Source organism: Pantherophis guttatus, chromosome 4 (assembly GCF_059756535.1).
Source record: "Pantherophis guttatus breed Tessera chromosome 4, ASM5975653v1, whole genome shotgun sequence".
Taxonomy (NCBI): Eukaryota; Metazoa; Chordata; class Lepidosauria; order Squamata; family Colubridae; genus Pantherophis; species Pantherophis guttatus.
Genome location: NC_142066.1, coordinates 41,255,390 through 41,280,226, shown reverse-complemented (window position 1 = coordinate 41,280,226; position 24,837 = coordinate 41,255,390). Strand labels below are relative to the sequence as shown.

The following is a 24,837-nucleotide window of genomic DNA, read 5'->3' as shown; positions in this document are numbered from 1 at the left end:
AATTTGATTAAGATTGGAGATGAGGATGAAGGGTAATATTGGTTTTTTACAAAAATAGATGAGGAATAAATATGGCAAAAAGGAAATATACAAATTGTAAATTTAATTGAAATGACTAAACACTGTTTAAATTTGTGAACCAGCCAAATATTCTGTTCAAAGAAAATACATTGTTTGTATGTGTGTTTCTAATTATTGTTATTTATTCATATTTGTTCTCTTTTATTCTTTAAAGTTTAACAATTCATTCTTTTATCTTAATATCTTTATATTTGTTTGGGGTTGGCTTTCTTCCCTTTCATCTTTTTTATTGTACAGCAATCTTTCTCCTCAAACCTACCACCTCTCTCTTTTCTTTCCTTCTTACTTTCTCTTCCTCCCACTCTTCTTCTCCTCCCTACTTCCTCTTCCTTTCTCCTTCTCCTCTCTTCTTCCCTCTCTTATCCTCCCTCCTACTCTAATTTCCCTTCCCTTCCTTCATCCCTCTCTATTGCTGTATCCTTTTATGCATATGGACTACTCAGAGGGCTGAAAAAGTTATTTCTGACTGGTCCTCGTAAGTCCTCGAACTTACGACTGTCCTCACATTTTACGTTTTTGCCCTATCTTGTCACCATGGTGAAGAGAAGCAGTTGTGAAATAAGTGACATGGTTGTTAAGAATGCTACAGTGGGCATAAATGATGACCAGTCATAAGTGTGAGGACCAGTCAAAAGTGCGAGGACCTGTCAGAAATCACTTTTTTCAGCCCTCTGGGTAGTCCTTTTGTGCATATGGACTACTCAGAGGGCTGAAAAAGTTATTTTTGACTGGTCCTCGCACTTTTGACCGGTCCTCGAATTTGCGACTGTCCTCACATTTTACGTTTTTGCCCTATCTTGTCACCATGGTGAAGAGAAGCAGTTGTGAAATGAGTGACATGGTTGTTAAGAAAGCTACATGGGCATAAATGATGACCAGTTGTAAGTGCGAAGACCGGTCAAAAGTGCGAGGACCTGTCAGAAATCACTTTTTTCAGCCCTCTGGGTAGTCCTTTTGTGCATATGGACTACTCAGAGGGCTGAAAAAGTTATTTTTGACTGGTCCTCGCACTTTTGACCAGTCCTCGAACTTACGACTGTCCTCACATTTTACGTTTTTGCCCTATCTTGTCACCATGGTGAAGAGAAGCAGTTGTGAAATGAGTGACATGGTTGTTAAGAAAGCTGCACGGGCATAAATGTGAGGATGGTCATAAGTGTGAGGACCGGTCAAAAGTGCGAGGCCCAGTCAGAAATGACTTTTTTTCAGCCCTCTGAGTAGTCCCTATGCACATAGCCACGCCCACCCGGTCACATGACCAGCTAGCCACACCTACACAGTCACATGACCAGCTAGCCATGCCCACCCAGTCACATGATTGCCAAGCCACACCCCCAACTAAGCCACGCCCACAGAACCTGTTGTTAAAAAAATTGAATCCCACCACTGGTCACAGGGTGATATTATTCTTGTACCGCAAGGTCAAGATTTATCTTCTATTCAAGGCGAACATGTGTTGCAGGGTTCTCTGCCCATACCGTCCTCTGTACCTATTCAGGCCCCTCAGGCTACTCAGCCTTCGATGGTTGCCGGATTGGCTAATGTGGGGGTTGGTAATTCTACTCCTGCCATGGACTTTCAGTCTATTTTGTCCCAGGCATTTGCCAGTATTTTTCAAGATGGATTGCATCAGCAATCACTCTTGGGCACCCTTCCAAGCACCTGGATCTATTCCAGCTGCACCCAAAGTACAACCATCCACCAGCTATTCTTACAAACAACCTGAGTATTTTGCTCAGGATGATGAATACCTTGACGAATTTGAACTTTCTGACGATGATGAGGAGTTTCAGGAGAAGCCTTCGATCCCGGGTCTTTTTAGGCCCACTCTATTTAAATCTCTTTTACATAAGGCAAAAGTGGCAACCAAAATGGGCAAAGCTCTTGACCCGGCTTCTTCTTCTCAAGATCAAGAGAATCCTAATGACTCCTTATTTAAATTACCACAAACTGACATTGACTTTGTTCCATGCCCTGATTTGTTCTCTCAAGTGATTTGAAAACCCTGGGAGAGACCAGGTTCTATTTCAGGCCCCTCGGGTCATCACAAGATGTACTGTGCTGCTCCAGAGCTTGATGCCTTATTGAACTTACCTGTAGTTGATGAGCCTGTTGCCAGTCTTGTCTCTCCATCTGTTTTGGCAGGCGATGTAGGAGATGGCCTGAAGGCGGAAGATAAGAGAACTGAACTGTCCTATAGGAAGACACACCAAGCAGCAGCCTGGGCCATCAGAGCTGCTACATCTGCCTCATTCTTTAATAGGGCGTCGCTTATCTGGCTTCGCCAGCTCCGAGACAGATTGCCTCCTGAAGAGGCCCATATTCACCAAGATGTCACCAAATTGATTGCTGCAGCTGAGTATTCTGCAGATGCCTCCTTGGATGCGGCCAAATTCGCATCCAGGGCCTTGGCTTCCACAGTGGTTTCTCGCCATCTTTTATGGCTCCGTCATTGGAGAGCCGACTTAAAGTCAAAGTGGAAACTTACCACTGCTCCTTATAAAGGATCTGCTCTTTTTGGTCAAACCTTGGAGCCGGCCTTGGTGGAAGGGCGCGATAAAAAGAAGGTTCTTTCTTCTTCTTACAGGCGTCAGGACTGTCGCTTTACACCTTACGCGAGGCAGCTCTTTCGTGCCGAGCCAGGACCCAGCGGGTATCAATTTCAAAGACCTTCCATACAAGGGCAGTACTTCTCTTCTGACCGATTGTCCTTTCGGGACAGAGGCAGACGCCAGACAGCCTTTAAGCGACCATTCCGGGGCTCCGGATTTCGCTCCTTTAGGCGTGGTAAGTGACTCACCGGCCTCTTTTCCCATAGGCGGTCGTCTTCAACAGTTCTACCATCAATGGGACACCACTTCTACAGACGCCTGGATTCTTCGCACCATCACAACTGGCTTGACTATAGAATTCATCTCCCCTCCTCTGAGTTGTTTTCTTCAGTGCCCCCTGTTGGCTTCCCTTCAAATGAGGCATCTCATGGAGCTAGAGATCCAACATATGTTGGATATACAGGCCATCGAGCCGGTTCTGGAAGATCAGGTACGAACCGGATTTTACTCAATAGTGTTTCTGGTTCCGAAGAGCTCGGGGGGATGGAGAGGGATTCTCAATTTAAAACAGCTAAACCAGTTTGTGTTGTACCGGCGCTTCAAGATGCATTCGCTCCGGTCCATTCTGGGATGTATCCGACGAGGGGACCTCCTACAATCCATCGATATCAAGGAGGCTTATCTTCACGTACTGATACATCCCAATTACAAGCGATTCCTCAGATTTGCTTACAACGAACGGCATTATCAATACAAGGCCATGCCGTTTGGACTGTTGTCGGTGCTGAGAACCTTTACAAAAATTCTAGTGGCTTTGGCAGCCTCGTTGAGGGAACGTTCCATCTGCATCGTCTGCTACCTGGACGACATCCTGCTGCTATCGACCTCTCTCTCACAAGCTCACCGCGACAGAGTGTGTGTTATTCAGACCCTACAAACTCACGGCTTTGTCCTCAATCTGGACAAGAGCCATCTTGTTCCAACAACGTCCATTCTACATCTTGGAGCGACTATAGACTCATTGCTAGGCCTTGTCTTTCTATCCCCGGACCGTCAGTCAAGTATCAAGGACATTGTGAACCAGGTGCTGTCACAAACTTCTGTACCACTTCTTCTGCTGTCCCAACTGTTGGGGAAGTTAATCTCATGTATACACATTGTACCATGGGCACGTCACCACTCACGTCACCTACAGTGGTTTCTCCTTCCCTTCCAGGTCAGTAAGAGTCGTCCACCAAATTCCGGGTTCCACGTCAAGTAAAGCAGTCTCTCCGTTGGTGGGTCTCTCCAGCCCTGTCATCTGGGACTCTGTTTTTCGAGCCTCACAGGGTCACGGTAACTACGGACACCAGTCTTTATGGCTGGGGCGCTCACTTGGACTCAACCTTCGCTCAGGGGACCTGGTCTCCCCTAGAACGACAACACAGCATCAACTGATTAGAGCTCCGGGCGGTGCGCCTAGCGTTGATAACTTTACATCCCTAATAAGGAACAAACATGTACTCATATTGACAGACAATATGACTACAAAGGCTCATCTCAATCGACAGGGGGGCATGAGGTCCAAAGAGTTGATGGTGGAGACAGACCTACTGATGTCGTGGGCAAAACAACATCTCCATTCCATAAAGGCGGAGCATATTTCAGGCAAGTCAAACCTCCAGGCAGACTATCTGAGCAGGGATCGCCTGGATCCATTGGAGTGGCGCCTGAGCCCTCAATTGTTCCAGGAAATAGCGAACAGATTCAGCATGCCAGTAGTCGACCTCTTTGCAACGTCTCAAAACACTCATCTTCCTCGGTATTTCACTCGTTTTCCGTCTCCAGGAGCAGAAGGACACGATGCCCTCAGGGCCCAGTGGCCAGAAGGTCTACTATATGCATTTCCCCCAATTCCAGTCATTCCGGGGGTGATCAGGAAACTGCTTCTGGAACACACAGATCTTCTCTTGGTGGCACCCTATTGGCCTCGGAGGGCGTGGTTCGCCGATTTTCAAGATCTTTTAGTAGGGATGCCATGGCGGATTCCTCTCAACCAACTGTCGCTGAGCCAGGGTGCCGTTCAACACCCAGATCCAGGTTGGCTCCGTTGACCGTCTGGCGCTTGAAAGGATAATGCTACGTAAAGACAACGTTCCTTCTGAGGTTATTGCTACTATTCAAGCTGCCAGGTGGCCATCTACAGTCCACATTTACAACGCGTCCTGGAAAATTTTTGCTCAATGGGCTGCTTCTAACCTTGTGGACCTTACCTCTGCTTCTGTCTCCGACATTCTTCATTTTTTTCACTCAGGGTTTGATGAAGGCCTTGCCCCGTCTACTTTACGCCAACAGGTGGCAGCTTTAGCCACTGTGTTGTCAGGGGATAGTCACCAGCAATTGTCTCATGATTGGAGAATTCGATCCTTTCTTCAAGGAGCTGCAAATCTTAGGCCGGCTGTGATCCACTGATATCCTACCTGGGATCTCCATTTGGTATTACAAGCTCTCACATTGCCACCATTTGAGCCTCTTGGGTCAACTTCATTACGTTATCTGTCGCTGAAAGTGGCCTTCCTATTGGCAGTGACTTCGGCTCATAGAGTGTCAGAGATAGCAGCCTTTTCCATTCAACCTGATCTCTGTGTTTTCTTTCCTGACCGCGCAGTCCTTAGACTGGATCCTGCTTTTATGCCTAAAATAAATTCCATTTTTCATCGACCTCAAGAGATCGTCCTGCCAAATTTCTGCCCAGATCCACGTCATCCACTTGAAAGGACATGGCATACATTGGACGTATGTAGGGCCCTGCGACGTTACATCCGACGTACATCATCATTTTGAAAAACTGAAGCCCTCTTGGTGTCGTTTTTGCCTTCTTCAATGGGTCAAAAAGTTTCTTCTGCTACTGTGGGGAGATGGCTCAAGGCCTGTATATCCAAAGCATGTGAAGTACAAGGGGCCCTTGTTCCTGAGGGCATTTTGCCTCACTCCACTAGGAGTACAGCTACATCTGCTGCATGGGCTACCCAAGCTTCGATTGATGAAATTTGCAAGGCGGCCACCTGGTCATCCCTTTCATCATTTGCATGTCATTATAGATTAGACTCATTTGCTTCTGCTGAAGCTTCCTTCGGCAGGCATGTATTACAATCAATAATTACCCCAACGGTTCAGGAGATGGCTGCGACTCCCTCCCAGGACTTGTAGCGTGGGCATGTCCCATTCTGTAGGATTGTCTGAGCAGCGTCAGGAAAATGGACATTGTCCTACCTTTTTATGCTCGCTGCGAAGACAATCCGGCCCACCCGTTCGCAAGCCATCCCCTGCCATAGGGGGTGTGTTTCCTTTCATTCCTCTGCAGGTGCTCGCCTTACGTGATGAAAACCGTTCCAGTCTGACTACATTGACAGCTTCGTGAAAAAGACTGACAGGAGCAACCAGAGGGCGGGACTAAGACTGCAGAGGAAAAATGATAGGCACTCAGTACATCCAATCACACTGCTAGATCCCATTCTGTAGGATTGTCTTCGCAGCGAGCATAAAAAGGACGTTCAGGTAGGACAACGTCCATTCCCCCATTGACTTTGTGTGTTAGAAGACAACTGAGAAGGTCGCAATCACATGACCCCAGGACACTGCAACCAACATAATTACATGGAGACCTGAATTTGGATCACATAATTACGTGGATGTTGTGACAATTAAAAGGAATGGTTGTAATTCACTGTTTTCAGTGCCATTGTAACATCAATTGGTGGCCAAATGAATGGTTGTAAGTCAAGGACTACCTGTAACAGTTCCACTTACCGAAGTGGCTTTCATGATGTCCCGCCAGAGGGGAGCATCATTGTCCTGCTCAGCAATCTCCAGCAGGTTGTCCAAGACTACTTGGCCAATCAGATCATGATGGGAGAAGCGGTCAAAATCATAGACACTAAAATGAAGCTTACGCTGAGATTTACATTACCACAACTTACATTAAATACCACAGCATTCAGACGATACGTTGTTAATATAGCTAAATCTGGATCTATTGTGTATAAAAAGTGTATAAAAAGATGCAGCAGATTTACAGATTTTACAGATGAAATCTTGAAAAAAAGCATACAAAAGCTTGATGGCACCTGCCGTAACGTGCCTTCCAAAAAGATAGCAGGTGCACTTTTATTCTTTAGAACCAAAATTGGATATACGCTTGATTTAATAATCTGCTTCAATGTGCCTGTAACTGTTTCAGTGTGAGATCTTTAATTAGTACTAACTTTTCACTTCTTAGAATATGGACAAGAAACACGAGACACGTGGAGAAAGCTCCATGAACTGTGATATGCTGGAGGTTCAGTTGAGGAGAACTGATTATATAGTTGGCAGATAATCATTTCTTCTTCCTTTGTTTATGAACCAGCAACATTGTTATATTACAGCTGTGTGCCTCCTATGCTACTGTGCTTTCTCTTTTTCCAAAGACCCACTAAAAACCTCTAACCCTAAGCATCTTGGAAGCTGAATGCAATGAACAAGTGAACAGCCTACTTATCCATATAGTATGTCTATGATTATATTCTGAAGCCAAAACTTATTTTTTAAAGGACTGCACCTGTTAGAATCCACCCAAAACTTTTCAAGCAGCACTGTGTTTCACAATACTATATAATAGTGTTTCACCACCTTGGCAACTTTAAGATGCCTGGAGTTCAACTCCCAGAAATCCCCAGCCAGGTGGCTGGGGGAGTTGGAGTCCAGGTATCTTGAAATTGCACAGGTTGAGAAAGACTGGTATAATGAATCAATTATGTATTTATGTGTGGGTCTCATGATGTCAGTGTTGCACTCAGGAGACCTAGACTATCATCTGGCAACTTGCATTATTTTCATTGTCTTCTACAACTTTAGTTGTAGAAGTTATTCTTGATATTTTGATTTTCAGAATGGGAATCTGGGCTAAGAGGTATTGATTGAAAAGCTCTTACCTTACTGATCAGGCAGTTTGTGCCCTCATGCTTATAATTTAAAAAGATGTGACATAAAAGAAAAAAATGGGGCAAGGAAAGAAAAACAAGAATACTCAGGCACCAATTATTAAAATTAGACAAAGAGTATTGAATGTATGTCCTCTGTATAAACATCAACTGTACAGATTCAGCTTTAATACTTGGGCTCTCCTTCTGCATCCTTCCCTCCTCACAACTCACCTGGGAGTGGGTGCCAAGCTTGCTACTTGCTGGTGGGAGTGAGCATTGGGAATGCTGCCTTCCTTGGTACTGGTCTGACTTTCCACGGGGAGGTCAGGGGAGGTTTGGCATGGGTATGTGCAGCTAAAAAGGCATATCAGCTATCAGTATATATAGTCACTTGTTGGCCTTCATCTAATTAGCATGCTTCTATGAGAGTTATTAGTTCAGCTGCTTGTGCAGACATGTGTGAAGGGAGCCGTCTCTGAAGCAATGGTCCATCTTCTGTCACTACTGCTAATCCTGTATATCTTTTTCCATCTTTCACAAAGGATGAATCATCTGTCCAGAATGCCAGATTTCCATCTATCAATGGCTCAGTCTTTAGATCACATCTGGACCCTGTGATGCACTCTAAGATGAACACATCTAAGGAATTATGGGCTGTGTCTTCTTTGGGCCATGGCAAAAGGGTAGCAGAGTTTAAAAGTTGACATCTGGATAATTGAACATTTTCTTGCACTAATACAGTACTCACATATTGGGAAATCCTATTGGATGTTGCCCAAGCAGGCCCCCAAAAGAGTCTGAACTGCATGGGGTGTGAAAACATGGAGAGGGGCTCCAAGAATAATTTTCTGCGATTCTGCAATCAAGATAGCTGTAGCTGTGACTGCTTTTAAGCACGCAGGCCAGTGGTGAAATCTACAATTTGTTACTACCAGTTCTGTGGGCATGGCTTGGTGGGTGGTAATGTGACTGGGTGGGCATTGCCAATTTTTTTTTTTTACTTTTAAAACCATTTTTTCTACAACCTCTTCAGCGAAGAGGTTATTAAAAAATGCTTTCAAAAAGCTCTGATGATCCCAGCTGAGTTGCCTGATCGGCAGAGACTTTTTTTCTTTTAAATGTCTCTGATGATCAGGCAACTCAGCTTGGAGTGTCAGAGGCATTTAAAAGAAAAAAACCCTTTTTTTTAAATGCCTCTGACGATCCAAGCTGAGTTGCCTGATCGTTAGAGGCATTTAAAAGAAAAAAAGTCTCTGCTGATCAGGCAACTCAGCTTGGATTGTCAGAAGCATTTAAAAGAAAAAAAAGGGTTTTTTTCTTTTAAAAGCCTTTGATGATCCCAGCTGAGCCACGCCATCATCAGAGGCTTTTTTTTTTACTTTTAAAAGCATTTTTTTGGCTTTCGAAGAGGTTATAGAAAAAATGCTTTTAAAAGTAAAAAAAAAAGCCTCTGATGATTGTGTGTCTCAGCTGGGCAATGGGGGGGGCAGGGATTTTTGCCGGTTCTCCGAACCACCCGCCTCCATCGCTACCTGATCTGGCGATCCGGTCTGAACCGGGAGCATTTCACCCCTGACGCAGGCCATCCTTTAACAACATTATCCAGGCCTTTTGACAAGTAGACCGGTTCTGGACTCACTTCTTGTAGCAAGACTCCCACAACCCAGTCTCTTTGTTCTGTAAGGTACAAATCAAATCCCTGGGACTGATCTGGTAGAGCCAAGCAAGCTGCTGTCAGTAAACTTTCCCTTAAGGTCTTTCAGGCTTGGGTATGTTCCCCTGTCCACTCCCAAGCTATATCCTTTTGGGTCAATTGGTACAATGGTTTGGCTATTATAGAATAGAGGGGGATCCGAAGTCTGGCATATCCTGTAATACCCAAGAAGGACCTAAGTTGTTTCCCATTGGTTGGAATTGGCAGGGCCATCAGTGCTTGGAGTCTACTTTCATGTAAGCGTCGAGTTCCTTTGTCCAGCACATAACCTAAATAATTTACAGTTTGCTTAGTCCATTGGATTTTCTTTTGGGACACTGTGTATCCCTTTTTAGCCAGATGATTCAGTAACTCAATTGATTTCTCTTCCAACTGTTGTTCATTTTCAGCTGCCAATAACAAACCATCTACATATTGTAAAAGCATTGTGGGTGGGGCATCAAAGACTTTTAAATCCGCAGAAAGGGCAGCAGCAAAGGCTGTAGGGCTGTTTTTACACTGGGACCTTGGATTCCTTTGACTTCCAAGCATCTGCTCTGTTTGGCAGTTTCCATTCTCCCTGTAACACCACTATGGGGGCACTTTGAGTGGCTAGGCATGGCACAGTAGGGTCATTGAGAACATGACCTTACAGTAGGGTATAGATTGCCCTGGTGTTGACAAGAAAAGGTTGAAATCCCACCCACCCACCCCCCGCACCCCACTTGCAGCTTCACTAGAGGTTCCGGGGTAAAAAATAATCCTCTGGAGCTCTGTCAGTATAGTTCTTCTTGTCTTCCCATCATCTGCTTCTGGGGAGGGCTTGGGGATGGCTGGGAACAAGGTCATTGCTGTTGGAATTGTCTATTGGGCTGAGGACTTTAGTGATGGAATGGACACTCATTCTTTCAATGTCCCATCTGTCTGCATTGGGCACATTGGTTTTTCTTCAAACTCCCAAAATGTTGGTTTGGAGAGGTTGTGACTGTAATGCCACTGCTAGAAGGGTGGCCTGCTTCTTCATCTTTTTAACTTCCTTTTCTTCCTCTTTTTCCTGTCATTGGGAGTAGACTGTGAAAGCTGTCTGAATCAGGAGTTCCAAATTTTGGGTAGTTGGGGCATCTAACCCAGTGGTGAAATCCAAATTTTTTTACTACCAGTTCTGTGGGCGTGGCTTGGTGGGCGTGGTGGGCACAGCAGAGGAAGAATCCACATTCCCTCCCCACTCCTGAGGGAAGGATATTGCAAAATCTCCATTCCCAACCACTCTGGGGCCAGCCAGAGGTGGTATTTTTCGGTTCTCCGAACTACTCAAAATTTCCGCTACCGGTTCTCAAGAACCTGATAGAACCTGCTGGATTTCACCGTTGATCTAACCTTTAGAGTTTCTTCCTGATATCTGGGGCACTTTGTCTCTGATAAGTCATTTTCAGAATTATTTCATTCTGTGGGGCATCTGAGTCTAGGTCTGTAAAGCACCGAAAGCCATCTTTCAAACGGATTAAAAAGTCAGTTGGGCTTTCTTTTCGCTCTTGCATAATTTGGTGCACCCAATGAAAATTTACAATTTTTGGTACTCCTTTCTTGAGACCCTGAATAATGGCTCCTTGAGCCTCCCTCAGAACTTCCATGCCTATAGGGTCACTGGCATTAATTTCAAAGGTTGGAGACAATAGATCTGCAACCTGAGGCCAGCGTCCTAATGGAGGATTGTTAATGGTTGCCCATTTGGCTTTATAATGTTTTTCTGCAGCCTCCAAAACTTGCCGCTTGTCTTCTGGCCCCAAGAAGGCAGCAAGCAAAGTATGCAGGTTGGGCACTGTTTCTGGATTATAGGGAGGTGGAAATTCTTTCTCTGGCTGATCTTCAAAAATCTCTTCCAGCACAGAAGAAGATTTTTCTTCTTCCAGCACCTTCTGAACAGAACAGACTTTGGATAGCAAAAGTTTGGCAGGTTTAAGATCACATTGTTTCAAGATATCTTGTCTTAGTGCCAAATTAAGGAAGAAACCCACATATAATTCTTCCTCTAATTTTCCTTGACCCTAACCCTTTTTGTATTTTGGACTGGGACCTGAATTCCCCCAGAATATTCAACAAACACGCTTCATCTGTCATTTCGGAAGTCAACAGCCGTTCCCCTCTCGGGGAAATGAAAACACAGATCATTCCTCCAGTCCCATTTTGGAGTAAACCTCTAACAGCAATTTCTCTGTCTCATTTTTCCATTCATGCAACACTCCCCACTCCCCCCTAATAAAATTATACTCACCACTATCACCATCAAGTTGTTCTTCCCTTTTCCCATCAGTGTCTCAATTAGCCAAGGTTTTCTTCTTCTCATAGCAGAGTCCCCAGTCCTTGGTGGGAACAAAGTCACCAGGGGCAAGGGCCCTGGGAGCACTCTTGACATTGAGATCTTCCAAGTCCAGTTTCTTCTGGGAGATAATAAGAAGGCTCTCTGTCTGTCCAAAGATGACGATGGCTCCTGGGGCTCAATGGGAGTCGCCCCAAGGGAACGTTGATCTTGAGTTGTGACGCCCCATGTTTAGGCACCAGAAAAATATGTAAGGTTTTTGAGTGCAGCTCAGAATCTGATAAATCCAATGAAACTCTTATAATCAGATTTATTTTTCAGATCAGAAAGCAAAACTGGGCAACTTTTTATCTCCCACCTTAAACAGAGTAGGCAGAGAGAAAAGCAGGCATGCACCCTAACTAAAACTTTTTTCTTTTTCTAGTCTACACATATTGCCCCCATGGATTGTAATTGCTATAGAAACATTATTTCATATCCATGGTTCGTGCAAACTTCATGATTTTCTCAGTGCTCTGCAAACAAAGGACCTTAGAAGGGGGAAAGAATACATTTTCTGGCATATAGCCCAGAGCTTTGTTAAGGGGTGCTATCTCATATTAGTTTGATGAGAATACACATTTTAAGTTACAAGCAAGGCAATTTGGCAATTTGGAGGCTTTATCTTTGCAGTTGGCACATTAGGTTACAATGGAGCTTCTCTCAGTAGGGAATCAAAAGTTGAGATAGGTACACTCTATGCATGCTCTAATCCTTTCAGTTTCCCAGAGAGGGGAATGGCTGTTGACTTCCGAAGTGACAGATGAAGTGTGTTTGTTGAATATTCTGGGGGAATTCAGGTCCCAGTCCGATATACAAGGAGGGAAAGAACCTAGCCTCCTTTCCTTTCCGGAAACTCCTTTCCTTTCGGGAAACTCCTTAAGGACAATTGGAAATAGGCAAATTATAGGAATTGTTGGTCTGGCCACCTTAGGAAAAATGTGTACTCCTTTAGAATGTGTTTTTAGTAACTGGAAAGCATTGAAACCCCAGGTGAGTATTAAGATAAGCTTTAGTAAAAACAAGCTCCAAACCTTTTGCAACACCATCTGGCTCACATACATTCTTAGTCCACAATCCCTCCCATGGTCAAAAGAAGGTTCAGTGAATATAGAAGAGATTAAAGCCTTGACTGACTATCTCAATACTTAAGGAAAATTAGAGAAAAAATTATATGCGAATTTCTTCCTTAATTTGGCACTAACACATCTTGAAACAATGTCATCTTAAACCTGCCATCCGAAGTCTGTTCTGTTCGGAAGGCGATGGAAGAAGAAAAATCTGTGCTGGAAGAGATTTTTGAAGATCAACAGGAGGAAGAATTTCTTTAATTTCTCTCCGCTGCTGCTCTTGCTTGGAGAATGTCTTTTGCAGCAGAGCAAGTCTCGGGCACTCAGGGAGACGCTCCACATGTTCTCCCGAGATAATGGCCCAACCCGGCTACTTCTCTCCGATTCAGCGGAGAGAAGTACCTTACCTTATTGTGGATGGGACAATAAGGTAAGAACCTTACCCAAACTGCTTCAGCCCACCTGCGCCCATGCTGCCCCCCCTCTTCCCCCCCTCGCTGCCACTCCCATGGCCCTTTGGCCGAACATGGCAGGTCGCAGGCCAGATAAATTGCTTCGGCCTGGGTGTAGTTTGAGGCCAGGGCAAGGTTCTCTAAGCGAGCATGGGCAGCGAGCATAGATTTCCTGGGGGGAATGCATTAAACAGCCCCAGGAGTGAGATGTAAGTAAAACAGCAACTTACCTAACTAGGGAGTGGCGAAGGCAAGGAAGCCGGAAAGCAGCTGGGCTGTGGGCGCCCTGTGGTCTAGGCTAGGGCCTAGGTGAGCTGTGACAATTGGGGAGCCAGGAAAGTGAGCGAAGGAACCAACTGGCCACATGGGAAGGTAGGCAAGCTGGTTGCCCACAGACACTGCATGGTCAACGCAAACGAGGAGCCAAAGAAGTAACTGCCAAGGAGACGTGACTGGGTGGGGCAGGGTGAACGGGTGCTAGCAGGTGGGCGGGGTGGGCGAGTGGAGCGAGTGGGCAGGTGGGAGAGGGGCCAGCCAGTGGTGGGATTTGCCAGTTGTCTGAACTGCTCAAAATTTTCACTGCCAGTTTGCCCGAACCGGTCCTAACCGGCTGAATCCCACCTCTGCTCCAGGCCCTAGGGCAGAGGTCTTCAAACTTGACAGCTTTAAGACTTGTGGACTTCAACTCCCAGAATTCTGGCTGGCTGGAGAATTCTGGGAGTTGAAGTCCACAAGTCTTAAAGCTGCCAAGTTTGAAGACCTCTGCCCTAGGGTCAAGATGTTGACAAAGCTGGCATGGTTATTTATTCATTCATTCATTCGTTTGTTTGTTCGTTTGTTTAAATATTACTGTTTAAATAAACCACCATCCAACACACAAACACATATGAATAATATGTGGACAATATAATACAGGGGATAAAATATTAAATTAAGATAAAACCATAATGAAATCACCATAATATGGAGCCATACAATTGCAATGGGCTCAATATTATCATTTGTTATCTAAGGAAGCTAACCATCTGACTGCTTCTAGTGTGGCTGTGAAGAGATCATTTCTTTTGATGAGCTGCATGAATTATGGGGAAGATGATAAGTAAACTGCCTTATTAAAATCCACAAGCAGTGCAAACTCCTTTAATAGCTGTTTAAAGACAGTCACTAAAGAAAGCTAAACTTAGAGTTCCAACTTCTTACTACTATCTTGTAATTTGAGCCTTGAACCGGTCTTACAGAAACCACCTGTCCCCTTGCAGGTAAAATTATCTCTGCTTTCTAACATGTATCTTTCTCTCTGAAGCATGGGGAGAGTTTGTGCAGACATGGGATATATGAACCTGCCTTCTATTTTGGATGAGGATTGTCCACTCAGACCAATAGAAGTTCTCCAAGACCTCAGGCAGAAAAATGACTTTCCCTTTACCTGCTATTTAATCTTTTTTTTTTTAATTTTTAAAAATAGTTTTTATTGAATATAAATATTAAAAAAGACATACGTAACATATACACAACAAACATTTATACAACATATACACAAAAAGAGTATAATTTCTTCTTTGTCCGAGGGAGACCACTGTTCCTCAGATAGCCGGATGTGAGTCCCTCTTTGTGAAGTGGGGCCGTGGGGTGCAGATGGGTTTGCTGACTGCGTACCTGGCTCCCTGCCACGTGGCAGTGACCCTGCCCGAGCTACTCGACGTCATTGCCGGGGTGGCGGTTGACACCCCCAGACTTATTGTCATGGGGGATTTCAACCTTCCGTCTGCGGGTGAGGCGTCAGAGGCGGCTCGGGAGTTCATGGCTTCCATGACGGCCATGGACCTGACCCAGTTAGTTCAACGCCCGACTCACATAGGGGGACACACTCTGGACCTGATTTTTGTCTCTGGTCAGTGGTTGAATGATCTTGGTAGAGGGGACCTAGACATCAAACCCTTGTCATGGACAGATCATTCGCTCCTTCACTTGGACTTTCCTACCGCTTTCCCCCGCCGCAGGCAGACGGAACCGACCAAATGGTTCCGTCCCAGGCGCCTGATGGACCCCGAAAGGTTCCTGACGGAGCTTGGGCCGTTTCCTGAGACTCTGGCACACGACTCGACTGAAGAGCTGGTGGCCGCCTGGGAGAGTGCGGCCACCGGAGCTTTGGACCGCGTCGTGCCTTTGCGGCCTCTGACCCGATGCCGATCTCAATTGGCTCCTTGGTTCTCTGAGGAGCTGAGAGAGATGAAGCGTCGGAAAAGACGCCTAGAGAGCATTTGGAGGACTAGTCAATCTGATTCCGACCGGACACAGGTGAGGTCTTATATCAAGACCTACCTAGTGGCGATAAAAGCGGCGAAATCTAACCATTTTTCCGCTCTTATCGCATCTGCAGAGAACCGCCCAGCCGCCCTGTTTAGGGTGACCCACTCCCTTCTTCGGGGGGGAGTGCGGGAAGATCCCTTGCAAGGCCACGCTGAGGATTTTGTGCAATTCCTGCATGATAAAGTAGCTCGGATTCGGGATGGCTTGGACTCCGATTGGATGAGTCCAGGGGAGGAGACAGGGGCAGGCCTTGAGAATATTATCTGGGAGGAGTTTGATCCTGTGGCTCCCGAAGATGTGGACAGGGTTCTGGGTAGGATTAGTGCCGCCACATGTTTATTGGACCCGTGTCCCTCCTGGTTGGTACTGGCCTCCCGGGAGGTTACACGAGGCTGGCTCCAGGGGATTATAACTGCTTCTCTGAGTGAGGGTGCCTTTCCTGCCGCCTTGAAAGAGGCGGTGGTGAGGCCCCTCCTCAAGAAGCCTTCCCTGGACCCGGCTGAATTAGTTAACTACCGTCCAGTCTCCAACCTTCGTTTTGTGGCGAAGGTTGTTGAGAGTGTGGTGGCACGACAACTGCCCGGGCACCTGGATGAAGCTATCTATCTAGACCCGTGCCAGTCGGGCTTCAGGCAGGGGCACAGCACAGAAACGGCATTGGTCGCGTTGGTGGATGATCTCTGGAGGGCTCGGGACAGGGGTTGCTCCTCTGTCCTAGTCCTATTAGATCTCTCAGCGGCTTTTGATACCATCGACCATGGTATCATGCTGCGGCGGTTAAGAGGGTTAGGAATAGGGGGCACCGTTCTGCGGTGGTTCTCCTCCTTCCTCTCCGACCGCTCGCAGTTCGTGTTGGCAGGGGGGCAGAGGTCGACCTCGAGGCATCTCGCATGGGGAGTGCCACAAGGGTCGGTCCTCTCGCCCCTTCTGTTCAACATTTATGTGAAGCCACTGGGTGAGATCATCCGTGGTTTTGGGGTGAAGTGTCATCTGTACGCTGATGATACTCAGCTGTACATCTCCACCCCAGACCACCCCAACGATGCCCTTGATGTGATGTCTCGCTGCCTGGAGGCCGTGCGGGTCTGGATGGGGAGGAACAGGCTCAGACTCAACCCGTCCAAGACCGAGTGGCTGTGGCTGCCGGCGTCCCGATATAGTCAGCAGGTGCCATCGCTGACTATTGGGGGTGAATCTTTGCCCCCCACAGAGAGGGCTCGCAATCTGGGTGTCCTCCTGGACGCACGGCTGTCTTTAGAAGAGCATATGACGGCCGTGGCCAGGGGGGCCTTTTATCAGGTTCGCCTGATCCGCCAGTTGCAGCCCTTTCTGGACCGGGATGCCTTGCGCACGGTCACTCATGCCCTTGTCACCTCCCGGCTGGACTATTGTAATGCTCTCTACATGGGGCTCCCCTTGAAGAGCACTCGGAGGCTCCAACTGGTCCAGAATGCGGCCGCGCGGGTGGTTATGGGCGCAACTCGTTGTGCCCGCGTGACACCCCTCCTGCGCGAGCTTCACTGGCTCCCAGTGGTCTTCCGGGTGCGATTCAAGGTGTTGGTTACCACCTTTAAAGCGCTCCATGGCATAGGACCCGGGTACCTTCGAGACCGTCTTCTGCCACCAATAGCCTCCCACCGACCAGTCCGCTCCCACAGAGAGGGTCTCCTCAGGGTGCCATCAGCCAAGTTATGTCGGCTGGCGACACCCAGGGGGAGGGCCTTTTCTGTGGGAGCCCCAGCCCTGTGGAATGAACTGCCCCCGGAAATACGCAAGATCTCCGACCTCCGAGTGTTTCGTTGCGCACTGAAGACCCTGTTGTTCCGACAGGCAGGGCTATCAACTTAATAATTTTAATTGGGGTATTTTAGATGTTTGGGGTTTTAAATCGGCCAAATCTATGTAATTATTTTAATTTTTAATTATTGTTGTGTGTTGTGTTTTTAAATTGGCTGTACACCGCCCTGAGTCCTTCGGGAGAAGGGTGGTATAGAAATAAAATTATTTATTAATTATTTATTTATTTAAGCATTTTTTCAGTGACATTCTACAATTCTACTTATGATATATTCCTTCACCTCTCCTTAATCTAATAACATTTTTTATTATATATATATATATATATTTAAATCGGTAATATTTCCCCCTATATTTTTTGTATATTTCTGATTTTTAACCAATTATACCAATTATTCCATATTTTATAATAATCTGATTCTTCTCTTTCTTGTAATTCTTTGGTTAACCTATCCATTTCAGCGCATTCTAAAATTTTTCCTATTACTTCTGTTTCACTTGGTATTTTTTCTTGCTTCCAATTTTTTGCGTAAGTTATTCTTGCGGCAGTTAATATGTGAATTGTGAGATATTTGATATCCTTAGGGTATGATTTGTTAAAGATTCCTAATAGAAATGTTTCTGGTTCTTTTTCAATCTGTGTTTTTGTTATTTGTTCAAACCATTTTTTGATATTAGACCAAAATTTATTTGCTACCGGGCAAGTCCACCATAAATGATAGATCTTTTAATAGGAAATGCCAGTAGGTGGAAACTGAGACCACCAGTGCGCAAAGCAGGGGCTCTGCAATGGATTACTTGGTCCTTCCTATTGCTGTGGTTGTTCTTGAGCGTACAGTTCACAGAGGATAACCACAGTACAAAGAGACTTGCTGTTGGGAATGTTCATTTAGAACCTGGGGCAGGCTTCTACCTTCCAAAGAATTGGAGAGAGTTTGGCAGTCAAGGAGAGAAGACTCTTTTCCCTTTCCCTTCCTTTCTTTTCACTGAGCTACTAAACTGTTAATAAGACTTAATCCATGGCCATTCCATTAATTTCCTTGTCTCTGTGGGAAACCCAGATGCTTGGCGCTCTCAGGCCTGCAAGAGACAGAAAGCATTACACGATTTTGTTCAGTAAGCATGTGGGAACGTGTAAGAGGTGCAGAGTGGTCTGGATTTCTCTGACCTTCTGGGCTTTCTCCATCTCATTTGGAGACATATCACGTCTCTTCAGTGTACCTACTTACTATCCTCTGGATGTTTTCTCCTTTGCTGAATGCTTCCTCCTGTCTGTCACCTTCCCTTACCAGCTCTTTTCCAGCCCCTTGCAAGAGGGTGAGATCATATTCCTTAGCTCTATATTTAAGCATTCTTCATGGGTTAAGTCAAATGTCACTCCTCCCAGTACAGTCCAAAAAACCTCCCTCTCTCCCTCCCTCACAATCCAAATCCCCTTTTTCCTCACCGAAGATTTGAAGTGAAATTTAGCGTTGCCCAACTGATTTTCTGGAATGTTCTTTGGACAAAGAATAGATGTGAGATGGTACGACCCTCTCCATCCCTGCCAGCTGCAACAGGCTCTAGCACTTTTACATGCATTGTACAGCGTGAAGAAATAGCTTTTCCTGCATCTAGTTTGAATATTACTTTGACTTCTTAAACTATTAACTGGCGCAGCCTAGCAGACAGTGCAGGCATTACAGAGCAGGGATGGCCTCCCTCAACTGAATGTTGAAGCTCTGCAAATAATCACTTCCGATCTTCCTAGCAGCCTGCTTGGTGAGAAAGGGGTGGGGGTGAGGGAGAAGACAGAAAAAGAAGGAAAACAGGCAGGCAGGCAGACAGACAGACAGACAGTGGTGGCGGCGGCTTCATTTACAACAGATATACAGAGATTCCCCTGCCTAACCAAAATGTATATGGGTGAATAGCAAATAAATTTCAAGCTATTCATACGCCTAATACACTCTAATGCACAATTAGAAATGTAAACCAATACAAGACTTTAAAAAACTATCTATACTACATATATTTTAAATATGTTTTTGAAAAATAAAGATATTCCCTTTACTGCCCCTGCCCACTCAATTCTTTCATTCCTATTCTTTCACTTAGCGATTTTAAGTGTACTAAATAACCTTATGTCCGGGCTGGGCTGTTTCTATAATAATGTGTCTCTTTGTCTATCACTTCCTCTGCAGAAAAGCCAGGCCCAGCACACAATGTTTTGGTGAAGGAGGTATGGGGCTTTAATGCCTTAGTAGAATGGGAGCCTCCCAAGGATGATGGGAACTCAGAGATCACTGGCTACTCCATCCAAAAAGCTGACAAGAAGACAATGGTAAGGTCAATTTTCTTTATAGCTCCCTTTGCTAATCTATGAACATGTTTGGTTTTTTCTGGCCCTTACTGGGAAAGTGTTAACTATGTGGTTGACATGATGGCACATAATCAAGCAATCAATTTCTTGCAAGAAGTAATTAGAATGGATTTGGGTTTTAACAATCATATTGTGTGTCTCCTTAGTCAGCTACACTGACTACTGGTCTCTTTCCAGATCCAAATCAAAGTGCAAGTGGTTTTTGTGACTTAAAACCAGGGTCCATATGTTTCTACTCATAAATTAAGAGCCTCAGTGGAGAATCTTCTTTAAGCTCCTTATTACCAAAAATGAGATGAATGAATAGAATGAATAGAAGACAAGATCTATCCAGACTGCTGACCATTTCACACTCACACTCTCTCTCATGCACACACCTCAACAGATGATGACATAATGTCACGTGAACACATTATAAAAGAGAGGCATCCATAGATAGATAGATTCTTAGAACATCCTCAGTTAACATTCATTTAAGCATACATGGGCTGCAGTAGGCTTACTGCTGAGATTATCAGAGAAAGTACGTATCCACTATCACTGCAGGAGTTCCACTTGCCAGAATAATTCACTGTCAAAATCCAATTCAGTTACAGCTAGACGATCAGGCAATAATTCCAAGACTGCTGTGGGAGCAGTATCAAAAGATCTGAAATACGTGATTTGGGGATTTAGAGTAATTGCTGCTTTCTGCCCAGAATGATATCTTAAGAAAGAGTGTCCTTTTCAGACATGGTGTGTCAACTCATGCCATTGATTTATTTTAGGCACTGTGTTATGGATCCTAGGAAGGGTTCTGAGTAAGAGGATATGATACAATAAATTTCTCTACTGGGATAATCTATGGACAGAAAAAGAGATTCACTTTTGGAACCTTCCTTTTTTGAATAAGGAAACATCAGATACACTTGTCATTCTATCAATGTTGCTTTGAGGACAAAAAAATTAGGTCTATGGGGGCAGATGAAAAGAAGCTTTGAGTTGTATGGATTACAAGCTTTTTGAGAACTACCTCTTTCCCTATCCATTATCTTTATGTGTATGTTGTTGCATATGACAGCTTTTGATGGTGTAGGCCAACATGCTCTGTTAGTTTGTAGTGCTGTGCATAATTGAGTACCTGGACAGCAATGATGCTCTCCATTTAAATGGATATTTAATATCTCATTCAAAATACAATACACCAATGCTGCTGGATTTGAGGGCCATCCTGAAATTTCTGCTATGGAAGATCAGGGTATCATCCTCCTCCTCCTCTCTAGACAGCACATTGTTGTATAGCATCATATCAAAACCAGCCAATTGGGATTAGGTCATAAGTAGCAAATGTATGAAATCTGTGTAAAATCTTCACTACTTCATATGGCAATACGTTAATGAGCCTAAATGCAGTGATCAATAAGACATTTCTATGTTTAGTTCCAAACCTATCTTATTCCTTAGCTCCCTGTCATCCTTTTTCTCTCTGTCCCTGATCTTACCCTCAGGAATGGTTCACTGTATATGAACATAACCACTTTACCCGTTGCACAGTGTCTGATCTCATCATGGGCAATGAATACTACTTCCGGGTCTACAGCGAGAATATCTGTGGACTGAGTGAGCAACCTGGGGTCTCCAAAAACACTGCAAACATTCCGAAAACCGGTAAGCTCATGTATAGCTAGATGGCTTGAAAAAATAGCGGGGCCAAAGAAATTTAGCAGAGGGGATTGACTTTTATCCCAAATTCAGGAAGAGCAGATATATCCTCTCTTTCAAACATTGAATTATTCAGTTAACTTTTACGCAGCCATTATTTTTGCACCCCAGACATCTAAAAACCCAATTCTTATTAATACATTATTTATGTCCATCACAACACACTACAGTCTCTGGATATACTGGTCCGGTGACCAGGTGTTCTTCCAGTTGAAAAACAGGGGCATGGAAAAATGGCATTGAGCCAGCAGTCCACCTGCCACCTTTACTCATTCTGTGCTTGATTTGTGGTGATTTAAAAAGAGATCATGAATCAGTCACTGTGAAAGGAAAGCTGCAAAGTTGCCCTTCACTTAGCATAAGTAGCTTATTGAAAAGGAGTGGCACTCACAACCCTAACCCTCAAAGGGATGGGAGAAAGCCAAGGAGCAGGGCAAGCTGAAAGTTTCTGTCAATGGGGAACCATCTGCCTGCAAACTCCATCACTACTGCTAGAAAACTGTCTTCACAGAAAATCTTCCTACATGTTTGAATCAGTTATTAATGGGCTCAGCTGTCAAAGGATGATAAGAGCATGAGTACGGGGGGGGGGGAGTATAGTGCCAACTTTAAGAAAAGGGAATGCTTGGGTAAGAGAGGAAGAAGCTAAATAGTAACTCAAAGGAGAGATGGTTTAAAAATCCTGCATGTTTGCAGAATAGGTTAATATTCTTGGGTCAGGAAAAACTTTTTAAAAAATTAAATCACACTTGACAAAGAAATTCATCCTGAGGATGAAATACTAATATGTACTTTAAGATATCAGTTATAGGAATATTTGTGTAGATTTTTCTTAAAATCACATGTCACTGCTAAAATAGGGTGCATCAGATTTATGTGAAAGAACAAAATCAGCAGAGGTGATCTAGGAATGGTTCTTATGTACATCTGATCAAGTCCAATCCCATTCAAAGAGATACCGAGAAAATTTGAGGATAAGATTGGAGCTTGAATATACTGAATCCACATATCAAAACCTTTAATTTGACTTTTATACAGTTTTCAAATCAAAATAGTTTGTTCTGGAATTATAAAATTTTATGATACAATGTATGGCCCTGGGTTAAAATAGAGTGTGACGGTGAAGATATTTGATTTGGATTGTTTTCTATTTTATCCCACTTGTTTGCATTCCCAGCCCAAGATAATCTGGATGAAGAACAAAGTGGATCTCAGTGGGGACCCCAAATTTCTGCAGAAAAACAACCAAGGAGTGTTGACCCTCAATATCCGTAAACCAAGTCCTTTTGACAGCGCCACCTACACCTGCAAGGCCATCAATGAACTGGGCGAGGCCATAGTAGAGTGCAGGCTGGACGTTAAAGGTGATTTGGAATGAAATCATGACATGGCCTGAAAATGCATCAATGTCACTTGTCAAAGATGCAAAGCAGCGGCTGCAGCTAAGCCACTAACGTTTCCCAATATTGGCTCACATTCTCTAGAATTGCCATTCTTTGCTAACTCACTTTTACTGAGCATGTCACTCTTCTTATCACATTTCTGGATTTTGTAATTGTTGCCTGGAATTTCTTTGTACCTGTTTTTTTTTTTTTAATTTTTACAAGAATAAGCTTTTGCTGCACCAACCCCAGCTTTGTTCAGCATGAAGAAGTAGAGCATTATTACATCTTTTGCAGGTGATTGGACCATTAATTAAGGCAGTCTTGACTGTTGCTTCTGTGGCTTTTGCTTCTCATTCAAGGCTTATGGGCATTAGTCATGGATAGACTTTTGAATCAGTTTCTTTGCTTGTATGTGTGTGTGTTAATTACAGGCTTACTTTCTCTTCTCGTTTTTCTTTTATAGCAAAGTAGCTCTTTAACCAGAAAGGAAAGGAAATAAATAATGCAAGGAAATACATTATAGCCAGCTCTTGCTGCTAAGCGCAGAACAGAAGCTGATTAATAATTCATTACTAAAACTTCAGACATGCTCACAGAGAGAATTACCCCAGTTCAGTCTTGAATCTTTAGATAGTGAAGAATCTTTTCCCTTGTATTCTCCCTTGTGCACTTTTTTATGTCTTTTAAAAGGATCCCCTGGGAACACAATGCACCACAGACAGATAGGGACAAGGAGTCAACAGCCTGGGCAGGATCTACATTACTACCCCTTGCTTTTGGGAGGCATAATGGCTGCATCGCTTCTGAAGGCATGTTTTGCCCAAGTAGATACGTGACTAATAGAAGAATGCAATACTTCCTGGTTTGACCACCTGGTTATTGGGGATACCTCATAACTGTGAGAGAACAAAGAGACATTTTTAGCAATCAGTAACACACCAATTGTAGATTCCATTTGCTGACATACTCTTAGTTTTAGTCCTGTTTTCAACTTGTAAACATGCAAAGAGTTGATCATTTGTTTTTTGGGCTCCTGCACATTTGATGCAGTTAGGGCAAAAAAAGAGATATAAATCACTTTTTGCTTACCAGTCTCCTGAGGGAAGCAGAAATCATGGCTATCTCTACCTCCCTTTTGGTTCCTTCTTTAGGCAATTTCACAATGGGAATCTATTCAGTTTGAATCTAGTCAATTGCACAATGCTTCCCCTGCTCCCAATGCTGACTCAAATTCTTGAGATTCTTGAGATTCTGCTTATGCTGCACAAGCAGCAGGTATGTTTGTATCCTAAAAATGAAACACTGAAGCTATTTGGCAGCTGGCAAAAGTGGCAAAGGCGGCAAGATCTGTTGTAAAAGGAATTGAGCAAAATAGATTTCTGAAGGAAAAATCATCATTTACATCACACATTGTGCCCATATAAATCCACATCCTATTATTTTAAAACTAAACCATATAATTTAACCATCAATTAACCATCAATTATTTTAAAACTAAACCATCAATTGAGGCTTGCAGAAACCAAGAGCATTCATATTAATCTGTCTATCACTCTACTATCTTCTCCATTGCCAGTTATTCCCAATGCTTTTAAAAACTTTTGTGCTACCGAATATACAGGTAGTCCTCAATGTTTATTGTTAAGTGAGACATTTGTTAAGTGAATTTTGCTCCATTTTATAACCTTCCTTGCCATAATTGTTAAGTGAATCACTGCAGTTGATAATTAGTAACCTGGTTGTTAAGTGAATCTCTTTCCTTGTTGACTTTGTCAGGTTACAATTGATGATCACATGACCTTAGGACCCAGCAACAGTCATGCCAAGCATCTGAATTTTGATCACACAATAATGGGGGTGTTTCAAAGCTCATAACATTGAAAAACAGTCATATCACTTTTTTCAGGCCATAGTAACTTTGAACGGTCACTAAATGAACTGTTGTAAGTCGAGGACTACCTATAGTTTTCTCATTCCGCTTTCAATGTTTATGGGTTAAACAAATCCTCTTCTTTCATAAAAAACAGGAGTGGCTAGATTATTGGCCTGCTGTCCTCACTTGTTTGTGCATTTGTTCCCATGTATTCGTGTTCATTTCTCTGGCAGTTTACATTCCTTCTAAAAGGCTGCTAATG

General features: G+C 44.1%; 1 long non-coding RNA gene across 3 annotated transcripts in view; it reads left to right on the top strand.

Moving 5' to 3' along the window:
• LOC132711844 (uncharacterized) overlaps positions 1 to 24,837 on the top strand; it is a 38,036-nt gene that overhangs the window by 10,392 nt on the left and 2,807 nt on the right. Inside the window, exons 1-4 of one of the 3 annotated variants that reach the window (XR_015733750.1) lie at positions 19,001 to 19,015; positions 19,438 to 19,577; positions 21,104 to 21,263; positions 22,495 to 22,681. This is a non-coding gene — a long non-coding RNA (uncharacterized LOC132711844). Of the gene's footprint in view, positions 1 to 19,000; positions 19,016 to 19,437; positions 19,578 to 21,103; positions 21,264 to 22,494; positions 22,682 to 24,837 lie in introns of those variants that run through there. The other 2 variants (XR_015733751.1, XR_015733749.1) reach the window with 2 other exon arrangements.